We start from the raw sequence: 14,712 nt of genomic DNA, 5'->3' as shown, positions 1-14,712 counted from the left end.
CTATCAATCATTAAAATTTTACCTTATGTCTACATTGAATTATTGAACTGTGAAATCAAACAAATACATTTTATGTAAAATAATATAAATCATTTTATTGACTTATTTATTCACAAATTATTTCTGGAGCACTTTTTATATGTTGGACATTATTCCATTGTTGAGAATACTGCAACAGGTAAGAATCACTGCTCTCAGGGAATTCACGTTCTATCAGTGAGAGATAAAATCTCTAAAGAAAAACAATGCTGGGAAATGCAATAAGAAATGAAGAAAGAAATGACTGGTGAAGATATAATAATCAGACATTATCAAGGGGTAACCTCATCAAAGTAGTTACATGAGGAATGTAAAGGAATCTTTGGCATATTTTCAATTTTGTCAATTCTTCAACCTTTGAAGTTGGAGACTTATGTCTCCAGGAGTCTGAAGGAGGTAGATGATCAAATTGTATAATTCTGATGGAGTCATAATATTGGATGGTTATAAAGTAACATTTTCTTCATGGTTCATTAACTGTATTTGGAAGAAACATAAAAAAGGAATTTCAAAAATTCTCTGAGTATTTGGAATAGAATAAGTGCTTATGAGTTTCAATGAATGAATAATCAGAAATCATGTCCTGCAGTCTTCTAAGATGACTGCTTTGAAGTTATTTAATTTGAACTATGTTATATTTTTTAAAAAAACAGTTACATTAGTTTGTAATCACATCTCAAAAAGTTGTTTGAAAACCTATATTGGGCCTCCCCTGTGGCTCAGTGGTTGAGCGCGGGGCTGCGAAGCTGCCTGCTGCCTCTGCAGCACCGGTTCAATCCCGGGCCACCGGTAGGGTCCCACATGGTGTACAGACCTCTCCTGCAGCGCCCACTACTCCCCTCAGCAGTGTATTTCGTCGGTCTGTCTGTTCTGCTCCATGCTCTGGCTGTGGTGAATTCTCTCTCACCCTCCTGTGCTTCTGACTGTACCCAGTGCTTGTATAAATAAATGAATAAATCTTTAAAACAAACAAAAATACCAACAAAAAAACCTATATTGCTCTAACTTAAGTGCTTTAAAAAATTTTAGAATAAAGATCAAATACAGTGTAGTCTTCAACGTGAGTTAAGAAGTTCAAAGTAGAATTCATTCTGAATAAATGAACAGGTAATGTTCCAAAGTTTTAAATAATTTTTTATTTAAAAGTGGAGTGTGGAAAATAAAAGCATGTGGTTCTTTTGCAAATAATTTGTGATGGTGGATTTTGGCAGAAACGTTCACATTAACTACTGGGAAAAACCAGAGTAGTACAAATAAATAAGTAACAGTATCAAAAATAAGAAAAACAATTTAGCATGAAAAAATGTATCCTGATTAGAGAACAGTTCACAGCTTTGGAGATTTCATTCATTCATAGGATAAGATTTATTTTGCCTATCAGGAGGCAGTACAAAATTTGTAGCCAAAAAAACTTTTGATTCCCAGGCTCTTCACTCATGAGTTGTATGACTTGGGCATGGTGTCAACCTCTTGAACCTCTTCTTCATTTAAGAAAAAGTAAATGGTTACTTTATATTTCTATATAAATAATAGGGTGAAAATTTTTAAATTATGATTTTATTGGAGTGCTTCATAGTTTAAATAACAGAGATCCACAGCTCACTGCTATAAACAATAGGAAATTTTTGTCAGTTCTTACAAATAAAATGTCCCAAAGTAGTTCAAGCTTATTGGTTGGTTTGCTCTTCAAGTTTTTGTTTTTTGTGTGTGTGTTTTGTTTTGTTTTTGGTGTCTTGTGCTTAAATATGCATTACAAAACATATAAGATTTTAATGATTTTGAAATGTAGAGTTCAGAAACACTAGTACATTTATATTGCTGTGCAACCATCACCACTGTCCATCTCCACACCTTTTTTTATTGTCCCCAATTGAAATTTTCTGTACAAATTGATATTCTGGATTTAACAATAACTCCTTGTTCCTCTCATTCCTTGGTGCCTGCTAATCACCATTCTATTTTCTACCTCTATGAGCAGGGCTAAGAATGGCTATTTAGTGTAAGAAATGTGCCCACCACAATGCTAATCATCAGACAACCGACTGTGCCTGCAGCAGAGCAGCCATCAACTCAGATGTCAAACCTAAGGCGAAAGACTTGTAAAACCACACAAGAAGGAGTTAAAGGGCCAGACTGAGGGGCTAAGCACCAAACATAAATATTCACCTATTAGCTATTTGGGCCCAGTCTGTCATGAAATCAGAAGCCAGAGCTTCCTGTATCTTTTAGTTCTTACCTCTCTGGCTGTGGTCCTCTTGCAGTTAGTCACCTGACCACCAGACTTGTCCTCTCCCATCCACCCTCCAAGTGATCATCAGTACAATTTTCTTTAAACATCAGTGTTTCATTTTTGTTGCAAATTCCTCAACAGTGAGTAGGGAACTTCAGAGAGAAAACTCAAGAGTCCCCTGGTCTAAGAGTGAATGGGAAATAGGAACGGACACCAATGGCATGGATGGAAACCTGGTGATGGCATGCAGTTGGATCAGCGTGAAAGGAGTAGTAATGAGACCGTGTGCCTGCAACATAATATGGCAGTGGGGTGTGGCTCCTGGGAAATCCTCTTGCTGAGAAGGTTTTTAACTCCAAACCACAGAAGAATGTGGTATTGAAGGTGCCATACGGGAGCAAGGGGAGTGCCCGGCCTCAGGGCCATAGTCCTCAGGAGACAAGCACTTTATGGTTTGAGCATGAACTGCACAAAATGGACTGGAACTATGACACACCCTCGACACATGTCATAGGGCACAGGGAACATCCCACATATGCAGGGCAAGTAGAGCCCCTGGGTCTTTGCTTCCAATGAAAGAGCAGAGCTATTGCATGGTTTGGAAATTGGAGGACAAGGAGAAGGATGCCATTAAATAAGGGTTTTAACAGTTCAGTTAATGAGACAGTATGCCTGAGTGTAAACTTGGAATAAGATGAAAAGAACTTGTTTTTGATATGTTAGACTTGAATTAACCTGACTATACTTAAAACTTAAAAAAAAAGACAATAAGCAAAAGAAAATTGTGTTTTTAACTAAATAAAATTATTTATAAAAGATTGTAGCTCTAATTTTATTTCAAATTTAAAGTTGCCTCAAAATAGAGGGGCTTAAAATATGGAACATGTATACCTATTCAAAATATGGAACATGTACCTAACTGGTACATATAAATGATCAAGATTTCTGTAGAAGAGATTAAGATATAAACATAGCATAGAACAATATTTTAAATCCAGAGGTGACTTTAAAATTTATTTTTTAAATGGCTTTTATTTTGGGTAAATGAGTAATATTCACCTAGTTTATTGAAATAACACAAGCACTTAGAGATTTAGAACTCTGTTCCATAAATATTAAGAGCATAACAATCTGAGAGAAGCTTGCATGAACCAATCTCTTTCCTGTGTTTTCAGCTGCAACAGAGACAGCGAATTGTTCACCTAACAATTCTAACTTTGTTTCCCTTGATGGAAAAACTAATCCTGTTGATTATTTCCTTCCCTATTCCCCATTATTTTTCCAGCATTCTCAGAGCTGTGCTTTCATATGCCCAATTACTACATAACATTTCAGCTTCCTATAAGAGAAGAGTCATAAATATCAGAACTGTTCAAAGATGAAGAGACATGCCTGGAGAGGTCTAAGCTCACTGATGGAGTTCATTTCTACTCCCACAATTCTCACAGGTGTCACCTAGGTTTCCTCAAGTGAATTGAACTCTACCACAAGGCTCTACCTTAACAGTGACTGTCCAGGAGAGGTTCAACTTCTAGATTATTGGAAGTCAGTTTGGTTCTTCCCTAATTATAGGCTATAGTGCACCAGGAGAGAGTTGGGCAATCAGGAATTGCTGGTACTAAGGTGAAGGCTTTGGTTTACTCACGAATTAATTAGGAAGACTTTGGAGGCAGTTTCAGAAAATACAGAGGCACAAGTGTAGACTAGAGCCCGAAGATCAGTCCAGTCTTTTAAGACCTTTCTGGCACCTTCCTTGCCCTTTATAGAACTCATGACCTCACACATCAGCCATGAACACACTGGCATTGGGCCAAGGCAACAAGGTGAGGCTTGAGAAGAACAGGCCCTAAGGTGGCACTTTCCTCTCTGGGAATTTTTCACTTACTTGCTCATCGTTGGGAGAAAGGGCTTAACCTCTGGCTGCCTCCCTTATTACATAATCTGTTCAACACTGAGAACCCACACCTAGTTGCTGGTTGCTTATTTGGATGAAGAGAACTTTAATTATGAAATTTGAATTATTTAAACTATTATCTGGGTAGCTTAGTGTCATTTTCCTCTAAACGCATGCCAAAGATTTTATTTAATGTGGTGACTTTTGCATGAATAAGATGGAGTCCTCAGCTACCTATCTTGCTCCTACTTAATGAGTTCTTCTTGCCTGGGGAATAGGAAGCCCATGTCTGCCCTTGACTCCAAACAAACCCAGCACAAACCCTGAGCCTTCCTCTGTTGGACATACCAAGACAGTGTCTCACACTCTCTGGAGTTCATCATGGAAAAGTGACAGAGGTTAGAAATATGTGGATCCTTCTCTGTGTGTGTCTTCCAGACACCCTGTGAGGGCTGGCAAAAGTGTTCTTACTCTCCAAATATGCACTGGCGTGGATTTGTATAGTAAAATCATGTTTTGGGCTTGCAGTTTTTTTGTTTTTGTGTTTTTTTTTTTTTTAAATGAACATCTGTTCTTCTCTTTCATTTGAAAACTCTGAACCCAGCTGGGCAGGGCAGCTTGGCTTCCTCTGCCTTCTCTGTAGAGTCACAAATGGAGCCTGTCATCTGTCAGCTGTTGGTTGATTGGCTGACCAGCCACCACTCACGTCGCACAGCTGTTTGGCTCTGAGAAGCTCAGGGGTAAAAGGGGGTTAGGATCAGCTTGTTCTGTGCATATAGCCCATGGGACTTCCAGAAGCAGGGATATTTCATTAATTTGCCCTGATCAGCCATTACTAAATGCTACTCACAGCCCTGAGTGGGTGTGAAACAGGCAGCGGGTCTGTAGCTTTTAGAATGGTAAGTCATAATAGCTTTGGTTTTAGAAAAATTTGTTTTATCTCTCTTCCCTATTTCTGTGATATAAAATTATAGATCATGTGACCCATGCTGACAAATGAAAGAAATTACAAGAATGCTTTAACTTCACAAGAAATATGCTCTTTGACTCTATATTATGAACTACATGTTATTTAGGGAGTAAAGTTTATTTTTTACATGTCTTGGCATAAGAAAATACAAATATACTTCATATTCTCTGGACTACCTGAATTCTGATGGCTTCAGGATCCTGGATTTCAAAAGGACCAAAATAAAGGGACTTCAACAGCTCTTTCCCTAACCCTTCAGCAAAATTGCATCAATAGTCATAATGATCCAGGCAACATGCTTTATAGAGTGATTACTCTTCCTGACCTAGTGTCTGTCATGTCTTGCTCAAATTCCTTCAATGGCTTGCAAGCTGTCAAAAACATAGGTCACACTCCTTAGCTTGGCATTCAAGGTGCTTGATGATCTGATCTCAAACTACTTGTCTAAATTCTTATTGCCAACTATTGCCTCCTTCAGTTAAGCCAAAATGCACCTCATACTTTTCTCTGTTATCCTTGTTCTTTCATTTCTCTGCTTTTGCTTATTATATGTCCTGATCTACTGGAGTCCAAATGCCCCCATCTCTCAAGGCAAATTCCAACAAACCTGCTCTATAAAGTCTTCTTTGATTCCTCCCAAATGAGTCCCTCTCTGCTTCCTTCAAATAGTCAATTGCTTTCTTCTGCCTCTAAGTACCTTATGGTATGTTTTGCCTGGGATCATAGCTTAGCATGCCCAGTTGTCCTACGTCCCTCAGTAGAGTGAGGCAGAACCTGCGTCCAATTTGTATTCTACCTAGGTCCTTGTGTTGATAAATTTTTGTTACAAACATAGCAATTGTAGGGTAAAGAAAATGTCAGGCTTTTCTGCCCTCCCGCCATCAGGATAGATGATGGATCCTTGTCTTGAATGCATGCCTGATGGCGGGCACCTGGAATAGGATGTGGGCATAGATAGATGGGATTCAGCTGAGCTAAGACTGTGCTTTTAAGGGCGGTGTCATGGGGACGCCAGTAGAAGCCAAAAAGAGAAGCCGAGAAAGAAGTAGCAGAAGCCCAGAAAGAAGCAGAGAAGGCCGGAGAGTCCAGATATAGTGAAGACTTGCTGGGGGCTGGGAGGCCTGCCAGCCTCCTGGCCCCCCAGCACCCCTGCCTGCCATATGTCTGGTGAATCCCAATAAAAGACCTGCAAAAAACTGCTGAGGACTCTGACTCCTCCTTTACCCAGTCTGCTGGATCAGAAAACCTACTCAGTGGCCCATTCCTGCCCTTACAGCAATAAAAATTTGTAGTGAGTTTTAGAATTTCCAAAGTGGATTGATAATTATTAACACATTTAAATCTCATAAAGGTAAGTAGGAAAAACAAGTGTTTTCTATATTACAAACTAGGAGAAGGGGAGAGGAACTAATTTTTGGTTAGAATTAACTTTTACTTATTTACCAAATGATTTGTGGCATTCTTAGAGTCAACCTCTTCTATTAAGCATCATGAGTGGGGGAACCAAGTCTATTTTTTGTATTTGCTATGCCTAGCACATTGCCAGACACACTGTATTCAACATTGCCAAATGAATAAATAAGTGAATACTATGAGATAAGCAATGTGGTCTTAACCACTATTTCAGTACATATCAGAGTGTGTGTAAGCAGCAGCCAAGCTGCATATGGGGCTGTGGGAGAGAAGAGAGGTGGCAAGTGTGTGCATGGGGCAGAGAGGGGGGAACTGAAAGGAGTGGGGACATGCACAGATATGGCCCAGAAACCCCTCTACTCCCAATGTGGGTGACAGACTGAAGCTGTTCACTTCCAGATTTTCAATGGGCTTTCTTTAATATTTGCAAACATGTAATTTTAAAGTCAAAATTCAAGAGGCAAATTTTAAATAATCAAGGGCTACAGTAATAGTGGGTTTGAATGGGAAACTGGGGAAGGCATAAATACAAAAATGATACTAATATGGGCTTCAAGTCTGAAAATATATAATTTAGAATTTCTCTAGAATTTGTGTTTCTAGAATTGACAAGTATGTGACCTTTAATTTTAATTAAACGCTGTTAACAAATGTCTTTATGTTTGGCCTTTTCATTTAACGATCTCTTTGGTGCTTTGCCTTTTTCTGCCACAAGCCATGGACAGCAGGCAGTGCCTATGACCATTCTGAGCTGGTCATGTTACTGAGCAATCCCGACATAAAACTGGTTGCCTGACTGTGGGTCCTCGCCTCTGCACTTAAAGGGGACTTATTAATGCTAAACTGCAGGAACACACAAAAGGTTAATAAAAGGTTTATTTACAAGGGAAGGGGAAATAAGGAAATGAATAACTCAGGGAAAAAAAGAGGGAGATAAGTTCATAAATGTGTCCTACCCATTCCGCTGACCTGGAATCCCAATGACCCACTGAGCTGGCAAAAAAACACGCACTGTCAGGCCAAGAGAGAGAACCCCCAGCCACATGGCAGGTTAAATATTCAAACAGAAAACCTGGGTGCTTAACTCCGCCCTCAGGTCCTCGCAACCTCTCTTTGGGGATCATGGGATTTGTAGTTCCCAGTGTCTTGCTGGAGTGAAGGTGGAGTCCACAAAGCCTGTATGGAGTTTGCCTAGGACATCCTTTTCCCCAGTCACTCAGCTCACTAGGGTTCCTTTTGAATGGGCACACTGCCAGCTCCCCTCCTCCCACTCAGTGACAGAACCCTGCTGTAGCTAAAGGAAAGGAGAGGCAAGAAGGGGGATGTGGCAGAATGGGAAATCCAGATTTTGTTTTGGTTGAAGAAAAACTTAACGATCAAACAGTGAGCCTCGATTACATTGACACTATCTATTCTGGAATAAATTTATAGAACTCTTTTCTAACCCGAAGCTTGTTAGCAAAACTGATCACATCTGAAGAGGCAGAGAGTGGGTAGATGACAAGCTTCTTGAAGAGAAAAAAATAATTATCGAGAGTTCACATCTGCAGTCCATAGCTCCTGCCTACCCTAAAAAGTCTGCTGGTGGAAAAGTTGAGAACTTCATCCTCTCTACTCTTCCTCCTACTCTAATTCAAAAGCCTAACAAAACGCCCACATGTTTTGAGATTTGGGGGTCTTCCTGTAACTTTGTCTTTCCCCAGTTTGAGGTACTTAATATTTTGAAAAGCTTTCAATTATATGACCCCATTTTCATCCTTTGACAGCTTATATATTTCTGAGCCTACTTTCATGAGTTTGGTCTCCCAGACTTGAGCCCCACATGCCAGGAGTGAGAGAAAATGCCTCTTTTTGTCTTAGAGTCTGGTCAGGACCTCCCTACATAGCCCTGCAACACCATGGAGCCCAGATTAGACCTGGCCAATGACCAGTTTTTACAAATATTCTTGCAAACTGTTTAGGAAGAACCCCTAATAGGCATCCCCACCCTTCCACAGAGTAAAGTAAGAATGTGGAGAGTGTTTGTGGTCCTCAGTACTGACATTGCAGGGGAGGTGCCAGGTTCCCTGCCCCTACTTGCCTGCAGTCACTTTGAACTAGCTACTGTAAACTAGGGGTGAAGTTGAGAGGCCTGGTGAATCTATACAACCTAGAAGGCATGTGGGCTGAGAGAAAGAGCTCTCTCATTCCTGCTGCCTGGCTTGAACCCTGAGAAAGAGACAGAAAGAGACGCATGGAGGAGAGACATGCAGAGACACTTGGAAGAGACATGGGTGGTTGACAGTAACAGTTATCTTGATGTGGTATCTCCTTTTGTCCCAGCTTTCTGGGATCTACTTCAGAATCCCTTTCCTATGGTTCCCCACCAGAAGTTGCCTCATAATTGTGAAGTTTTTGGACATCGGTGGCCCTGCTTCCAGCCAACCCTGTTTGGCTGAACATTTACCCTCAGGGGATGGGTAACTTAGGGGGTTTTATTAGGAAACCATTATTCTTTCTTTTCTTCCTTCTCTATGCACACTAATTGTATACAAGTACTTTCACACTGAAAATCTGCTTTGCTTTGTACACACAGATGGCCAGATCCCTTTAGAGTATGCAAGTTTGGGGACCCCTGGGTACCCCTTGGTCACTCACTGAAAAAATTGCCATTAATTGTTCAGAGTTCTCTTGAAATAAGAGAAAACATAAAATTGTTCAGAATTCCCTGGAAAGAAACAGTGTTAGATATTAGTGGCTTAAAATAAATCCTAGGGGTGGGTGAATGAAAGAAGTAATTGCTGCTTACAGAATAGAAGCAGAAATAGCATGGCTCTCAGGAAGAGGAAGTAGGGCAAAGGACACCTGGAGGCTTAAGGGGAAGGAGAGGGGAGAGGGAGTGTGGGAGCCCAGCATGTGGATTTGGAAAGTCCAGGGGTGTGTCTCAGCCTTTAGGAAGAAGTAAGGGTCCTCTGCTCTCTGGTGGCCACAGGTCCAGACAAGACATTTCAGCCTGGACTAAGGGAAGAAGCACAGCGGTAGTCTTGAAAATCCTGAAAAGATTTTCTGATATTGAGGATTGGTGATGATCTGGTCTTAGATGCTGAGACAGAAATATGTAGAACAATAACTTGGTAAACCCTAAACTAAACCACAGTTTCATATCTAGTTTATAACATTAGGTGTCCTAATTTTCTAGAAAAAAATTTCACACATTCTCATTTTCTTAGTCATTTTCCAGTCTCGCTTCAATGCTCCTCGTTAAATTTTTATTTCAGTCTCTTTTCCTTTAGTCATCTTGTATTTGAGTCTTCATTTTGAGATAACTTTGTTTTCTTCTTATGTTTCTTTCTGATTCAATCAATACTCATTTTATCTCTTCTCGACTGGATTTGCTTTGAATCACTCCAAGGCTTGAAGGGAGAAAGGGAACAAATTTCCTGATGTCTGTAGAAGTCAAGGCTGTAAGGAGCAAGGAGCCTTTGCAAAGGCACTCATGCAGGTGCAAACCTGGCTCATTTGAGTAAGCTCAAGAAAGCCAGATGGCTGGAGCAAGAGAGGAAGTATGTAAGGCACTCCCTTCAATATTTTTAAAATACTAACATCCTTTCTCTTCATAACAACCCTACGAGCCTGATACAATTTTTGCTTCATTTTACAGATGAACAAGGGACCCACAGGCCAATCAATTTACCCAAAGACACACAGAAAGGGCCTCCCTGTTGGTGCAAGCGGTTAAGACGCAACCTATAAAGCTATCTGCAGCCACTGTAGCACGAGTTCGATCCCCAGCTGGCCAGGGAGCTACATACATGGTGCAGCAGACCTCTGCCTGTTCTGCTCCCCACTCTGTCTCTGGTGAATCTTCTCACCCCCCACACCTCTGGCCTGTACCCCAGTTCTTGTATGCATAAATAAATAAATCTTTTAAAAAAAGAAATTAAACATACACACACACACACACACAGAAAGTAGGGCCAAGGTTTAACTCTGGGTAATCTGATGGGGGAAGTGGGACCGGGAAGGAGAACAAGAGTGGCAAAGTGTCCCACCAAGTAGGGTCACAGAGAGCATTTCTGGGACTTTCAGTTTTTTGAGTGAGATAGACATTACAGAAAGATTTTGATGAGTAGAGTGACATGCTTTGATTTCTATTGTAAGTTCCCTCTGGCTAATATGTTTAAAACAGAGTTTAGGCAGAAAGAGTGGACAGGAAGCTGTTAATATAGATGAGGTTGCCAGATTAGTTATTATTCATCAATTCTGATATTTTTATGTAAAAGAAAAATTCCATTTAAAAAACACATTGGCAACTAATTCAGGTCTTTGTAAAACACTGCAATTGCCAATCAGAAGACACGTCTATAGAGCCCTCTGCCAGCCCACACACCTCTGCTCCTAAAAGTGGGCCTTGTGGCCTGCACCTTACCCCTTTCTGAAGTCCTAAGTGCTCTTCTCCATCTGAAATGGATGTGCACAAATGAATCAGCTTAGTCATGGCTCGAGTGAGGGGGCGAGACAGCAAAGAGGAGGCACAGCAAAGATGGTCCCAGTAGGGATTTCACTTCCTTTAGCAGAGTTTACTCTGCCCCCACATTTCACACTGCAGAAACTGTTGGAGAAAGGCCCTGCCACTTTTTCTGCCTGTCTCCAACCTGTAGTCACCCAAACGTAATCAAAGAGAGGAAATGGCAGGAACGACCCAGATGGGAAGCAGAGATCATCCTAGTTATGTATTCCCTGCCCTGGGGGACCTGAGATCCTGAGCTATAAATGCTCCTTCTGTCTATGCAGCCTTCACAGTAGAAACTATATTTTGCAATCCCATGTGAGACAGCTGTGCAAGGTTTATAGGGAGGGGAGAAGTGAGTGATCATTTTTACCTCCTTCCTAACAGAACGAGACAAATTGATGAGGTGTGCCTAGTACACTCTAAGGAATATCCCTATTGATTCAGCTCTCAGAGGTGCCAGTGAGGGGGGTACTAGCCTTGACCTCCCAAGGACTGAGAGTCTCCAGGAATTCTTTTGTAGGTGTTCACAACAGCAACACACAGTTAGATCAGCCTTGGGAAGACTACAGAGAGCTTCTATCAGGATGGAGGCAACTTTATTTTCATAGTAACTGACAGAATTTCCTAAGAGACAAACGGCCCCAATGGGCTTATAAGGAGGGTAAAAGCCATAGTTTGCATTGTAAGTGGAGAAAGAAAATACAGGAACTATCAGGACCAAGTGCTGCACGGCAAATAGGAGAGATGGGACACTGGCTGAAGAGGGGTAGTGAGCCTTACAGTAGAAGATGCAAGCCCAAGGTAGAGGGGTAGAGTAGATGCTGTGTGCTGGGAGGTGAGGCCCTCTTGCACAAATGCCCATGTCTTTGTGAAAACTACAAACAAGATTCAGGATATGCTAACTGTATTGAATTTCTTGTGCAAGTTGGTGAGTATTGAGGTTGACCTGGGGTAAGAACAGTCCATCTGCACAAACAGGGGACAGAAACAAGGTCGAGGCTAACTCACTGAGGAATCACGCACAGAACTAGGTGGGCATGCAGGTCCAGTGTATAGCAGATCTGGACTACTTGACACTGAGAGTGCAGACCTGGGTGGGTGTCTCTTTCTGGACATCATTTAGCCTTTCTCTCTGGCTCCCTGAAAATCTCCCTCCTAGTCCTATTGGTGCTACTTCAAGCAGGTGAGTTGGGCAACCATTTGAGTGCTGTGCCTGTGAAGCAGTGTAATGCAGTGATAAGCAGTGAACATGAGTGCCAGATAGTCTGGATTTAAATCCTGGCTCATCTAGTTTCAGCAGTGAGTTCTTAATTATGTCTACCTGTGCCTCAGTTTCACCAATTGCATAATACTATAATGGAGTCATCTACCTCACAGGCATGTTGTGAATATTAAATACACTTTTACAAGCGAAATACACTTACACTGAGTTCATGGTAATCTTTCAGTATGTACACTTGTTTATTATTACTCAACACTGGTAGGAATAAGGAAATTTATTCAAAATACCAAAACTTACTTTTTTGATCACTGAATTAATTTTTGTTTTTAATTTATAGTCATAATTCTGTTAAAAATATTTGTCATTGTGGCATGGGTTGATATACAATAAGCTGCACATATTTCAAGTATAAAATTTGATAAATGGGCCTCCCCGGTGGCGCAGCGGTTGAGCGCTGGGTTGCGAAGCTGCCCGCAGCCTCTGCGGTGCCGGTTCAATCCCCGGCTGCTCCCTGGCCACCGGAGGAGGGTCCCACATGGCGCGCAGACCTCTCCTGCCGCCCGCTGCTCCCCTCAGCAGTGTACTTCGGTCCTTCTGCCTGCTCTGCTCCCCGCTCTGGCTCTGGTGAATTCTCTCACCCTCCCGTGCTTCTGACTGTACCCAGTGCATGTATAAACAAAACAAACAAACGAATAAATAAATAAATAAATAAATAAATAAATAAAAACATGCCTCTATTTAAAAAAAATTTGATAAATTTTGAGAATATGTGTTTTTGTATTTACACACACACACACATCCCTGAAATCACCAGCAAAATTGAGAGTGAATTTTTGAATCACCCAAAAAGGGTAATCCCTCCTTCCCAGAAACTCACCCCAACTCTCTGTTATGAGCAAGCTACTGACCTGTTTTCTGTCATTACAAATTAGTTTGCATGTTCTATATTTGAATAGACTCATACAGTATATGCTCTTTTTGTCTTCTTTCACCCAAAATGCTTATTTAAATATCCATCCACACTGCTGGATGTGTCCGTAGTGTTTTTCTGTTTATTGCTGAATAAGGACTATTCCCTTGTATGGGTATATCACAATTTATATAGTCACCAATTGATTGATACTTGGATTATCTCTAGGTTTGAGTTATTTCAATATTTGTAGAAAAGTCTTTCTGTAGACATAGGTTCTGTATTTTCTTGTGTAATTAAGAAAAGAAGACTTGATTGTAGAGAAGACATAGTTTTAGCATTTAAAGAAACCACCAAAAACTGTTTTCCAAATTTAGTTGTGTCATTTTCCATTTCACCAGCAAATGCTTCATATCCTTACTAACTTGATATGGTTAGTCTTTTTAGTTTTAGCCACTTTAGTCGGTATGTAGTGTCATCACATTATGATATTAATTTGCAAATATCTAAAAATGTTGAGTATCTTGTCATTTGCTTACTTGTTATCTGACTATCTCCTTTGATGAAATGGAGTGCTGTTGCAGCATTTTGTCCCTTTTTAAAAATTGAGTAGTTCACTTTCATATTATTGACTTTTGAAAATGCTTTATATATTCCAGATTCAAGTCCTTGTTCACATATATGTTTTGCAAATATTCCATCCCAGTCTGTAACTTGACATTTCATTCTCTTAACAATGATTTTCAAAGAGCAATTTTAAAATTTTTCATTAAGTTCAATTTATCTTTTTCTTTTTCCATGTAGATAGTGGTTTTGGTGTTAGACAAAAGAAATTTTCCTTAACCCATGGTATCAAAAATTTTCTTTGATGTTTTGTCTAGCAAGTTGGTTGTTTTGCTTTTACCTTTACGTCTATGAGTCATCTTAATGTTTTTGTATGGTCTGAGCTATGGTTCAAAATTCTTTTAGTTTACACACAAAAAAGATATTCAATTATTATAGCATAGTTTGTTGTTCTTTTCTGATGTGTTCATATGGTTAATTACATTGACTGATTTTGAATATATATTCATGAGATAAACACAATTTGTCATTATATTTTATTACCCCCTTTAAACATTGTTGGTTCACATTGCTAAAACTTTGTTTTGAGATTTTACATCTATATTCATTGCTCTGTAGTTCTCTATTTTTGTAAACTCTTTGTATGGTTTGATATCAAGACAATGCTGCCTCATAGAATAAGTTAAGATGTATTCCTTCCTCTACTATTTTTCTTTTAATCTGAGAAGAGTTGGTGTTAAATTTTAAAAATATATTTGGTAGCATTCCATTCTGTTCTGTGCTTTCCTTTCTTGGGAGGTGTTTAATTATTGACTCGCTCTCTTCACCTGTTATAGATGTATTCAGATTTTCTGTTTCTTCATAAGTCAGTTTTATTAGTTTTTGACTCAGTTATTTAGAAGTATGTTTCTTAATTCCATATACTTATGAACTTCCAGAATTCATTTGCTATTGATTTCTAATTTTATTCCACTGTAG

This window comes from Talpa occidentalis, unplaced genomic scaffold (genome assembly GCF_014898055.3).
Source record: "Talpa occidentalis isolate TD23 unplaced genomic scaffold, MPIMG_talOcc4v2.1 talOcc4.4, whole genome shotgun sequence".
NCBI lineage: Eukaryota > Metazoa > Chordata > Mammalia > Eulipotyphla > Talpidae > Talpa > Talpa occidentalis.
This window is presented reverse-complemented; position numbering follows the sequence as displayed.